The sequence below is a fragment of the Pinus tabuliformis genome, chromosome 9 (assembly GCF_031772625.1).
Source record: "Pinus tabuliformis cultivar Carrire ecotype Pingquan chromosome 9, CPIR1, whole genome shotgun sequence".
Classification (NCBI taxonomy): domain Eukaryota; kingdom Viridiplantae; phylum Streptophyta; class Pinopsida; order Pinales; family Pinaceae; genus Pinus; species Pinus tabuliformis.
In genome coordinates this window covers 500,998,612-501,002,070 of record NC_142307.1, presented here as the reverse complement: position 1 = coordinate 501,002,070, position 3,459 = coordinate 500,998,612, and positions in this window count along the sequence as shown.

Sequence of the window (3,459 nt, the reverse complement as noted above, 5' to 3'; positions counted from 1 at the left end):
AGACTGTTTCTCTCACATAAAGGAGTAGATATTGGGGGTAATTGGTTGAGAAAACCATATTACAGTTGGTAGGACCATGATATATTTTTATACATTTCCATGAGGACAATAGATAAGTGTATTGTTATACTCAATTTAATATTGAATGATTTTGATAGAAAGAGTAGAAGAGATTTTATAATGTGTTTCATAGACATTGAGTGGCCACTACATCCACGTGAAAATCCAGGTATATCTAACCAAAGGGATCTACTTGTTGGCCAAACTAGCAAGGCCTAACCACATGGTCATCAAGGATATTTGACCTTGTGACCTCTCGATTGGCAAGGTACTTAGCAAAATGAAATCGACAAACTGAGCTATCCCTTTGGGCTTAGAAAGATTAGGAATCTGTGTAATTATGGTGTAAATTACATCCTTTTAATAAGCAATGAAATGGTATAGTTCTAACTTGTAAAACGTTAGGCTGCATCAATGAACCTAAATACTAAAATGTGAACAAGGTAAATAGTTACAAAGAATTTTGTAAGTGTGTTCCTATATATGTAAAGGTTTTTATTATAGAAGGGTAACAAATTAGTTCTCTTAATTAAAGATCAGTCATGGTTTTCTGGTTATCATGATTAAATTAATAAAAAGTGATGTGGCTCAAAGGAACTCTACAAGTAAAAAAATGATATGTAGCTATATATATAGATATATATATATATATATATATATATATATATATATATATATATCTATATATATATATATATCTATATATCTATCTATATATATATATATATATATATATATATATATATATATGTATATATATATATATATATGTATATATATATATATATATATATATATATATATATATATATATATATATATATATATATATATATATATATATATATAAAGAATTAAAAACTAGAAAGTGAACCCAGGTTAGTTATCACAAAAGTAGGTAGATAGGTTAAACACCTTTTTTTTAACTGCGTAATAGTCCTAAGTTCTAAGTAATTGGGTCACAGAACGAGAAGGCAGACCCCATTACAAATATTTCTAAGTATCTTAGACAATAAGTTATAGCCATAAATATGTACATATTCTATACATGTATAAGTTATTTATCTAGATAACTAAATATTACAACGTACAAAAAAGGAACATATAATAATTTAGATGAAAGAACTGTTGAGTACATTTTCATTGATGTCAAAGTAGGTGAAAGAAGTCATCATTGACGTCCTTCATATGCCAGTTGTCATAAATGACATGATGCATTGATGAAACCCTAGCCTTGAGGTTTGGATTCCTTAGATGATGGTGATACCTTGCACTATTGAATATTTTTGATCATGCAAATTGATGGATTTGACTTAGAGACCATAACCATTGGATTCTCCTCATCGAGTTGATTATGGTGGTATGTGGCACACCATGAGAAACTTCATGTTTTGGGAGTTATGCTTGTTTAAAGATGAAGGACCCATCTTGTGGGAGAAAACCCCACATGGTAGATGATGTGGCACCCCAACAATAGCCAACATATTGTACCAGTCATGAAGATAAGTTTTATATCAAAATCCAATTACTAAAATATTTTATGGAGGGTCTCTAAAATGGTTTTTGAATTCATAAGCCATAAGGGGTTTTTTAACTTAAAAATAAATAAATTTCTAAAGGTAGATTACCTCATCAATCGGGTTTTCGCTCCAAATATTTTTTGAATTTTAAACATGTCTTTCCCTACAAATGTTAAGTTGACTCACCTAGTGGAGCCACCCATTTAGTCAATGAGAAATATATTTAGAGGCATGCGATTATCTCTCCTAATGTATGCAATTCATTGAATAATATTCGGTGATTGAGCTCTAAATCTGATTTTAGACCTTCGGCATATTGGAAATATGATGAGAGGCATTCTTTCTATGGGTTTTAGATATCAGTGGGTGCAACTTGTATTCTAAGTGTTGTAATGCTACGTTTGAACTATCACACTTAGAAATAAGTGTCACTTTGTTGTCATTTCAAGGTGTGATTTTTGTTCATGAATCTTTTGCATTACCCTTTCTTGTATTGATGGAATTCATGTGTGTGATATGTGTTTGAGTCTTGTTTTGATGCTTTTCTCTCTCTCTCACTCTACTGGTCACACACTTAGCCATTATGGAGCTGTTCTTGGTCCTCCTGCTTAATGATAATTATGAAAGCATCAATCCTTCACCAAGTGATGATAATTTACTTCTCATGAGTCTCACTGATGAAGATCTCTTCCTCCCAGGCTTGTGGATTGAGTCTTTCTCAAGGTCATCTCCTATGATTGCATAGTGAGAACCCTTAAAGCATGGCCACCTAACCCATGTTTCTTGTACTGACTCACTGCAATAATTTTTCAGCACTTCTACCTTACATAGCAAATGGAGGACCTATAGCTAATAGAAAGGACTTCCTTCATCCCCTTGTAAAATAAAACTATGCAATTAAAAGGCCCTCGTTCCTTCATAATGTTGTAAACACTCCTTGGGAAAAGTGACTTGACTTTTGCTACTTTCCTCAACCAATTGGACAATATCATCTTATAGTGGACCTCTCTGAGTGCATTACACATTTCTCTGAGTCCATATTTGAGTCAATGCAACCCTCAATTGTGTTACCATTGAATTCTTTCCTCAAGCACTGCACATGTCACATTTCCAATAACTAGTTTTTCCTTCTCTACTGACGGGAACCCATCACTGTGCCATGCTTTGTTTTTCCTATCTCCCTATCACATGTTTCATTTCTAGTGGATAGTGGAGACTTTCCTATATAACCACTGAAGAAAATTGTGCTCTTCCTTAAGCTAGCATCTTAGTTACAACGAATGTCATAATTTTAGTCAGCAAGGCATCAACTCTTGTCCACTATACTCCTTCACTGTATAGTCACCGAGTCATTCCCTGCCTCCATAGCACATGTCCTAGTTCTAGTGTAAATTGAGGCCTTCCATTAGTCATTGTGAATCTCGACTGCGCTATCATTGCATTCCTCTCCATTGAGCCCTGTGCACTTCACAATTTGAGACAACAAGCTCATCACACTATCTCTTTCTCTTACTCACTGCACTAGACCATAAATATCACCTCCTCATATTTCATTGCCCATTCCTAGCAAGTAATGGTGTCCTCCCACAACCAATGCTGAGCTCAAGTGCATAGTCCTAAACAAGCCCTTCATCCTCAGTCCTTACATAGGCCCATCACAACTAGTTTCTTTCATGAGAAAAGTAGTAGGATAGATGATTTCAAGACCGATGTTTCCTTATTATGAGTGAGCTTCACTGTCAAATGTGCCATCTCAGCATGACAAAGTGATGCTCAAGAAAGATGCTACGGAGATGAATCAAAGAGCCACTTGCAAAGAAGAGGCACAAAGAAGAACCATCATGAAGACATGAAGAGATCCTAGACCATGACAGAATGA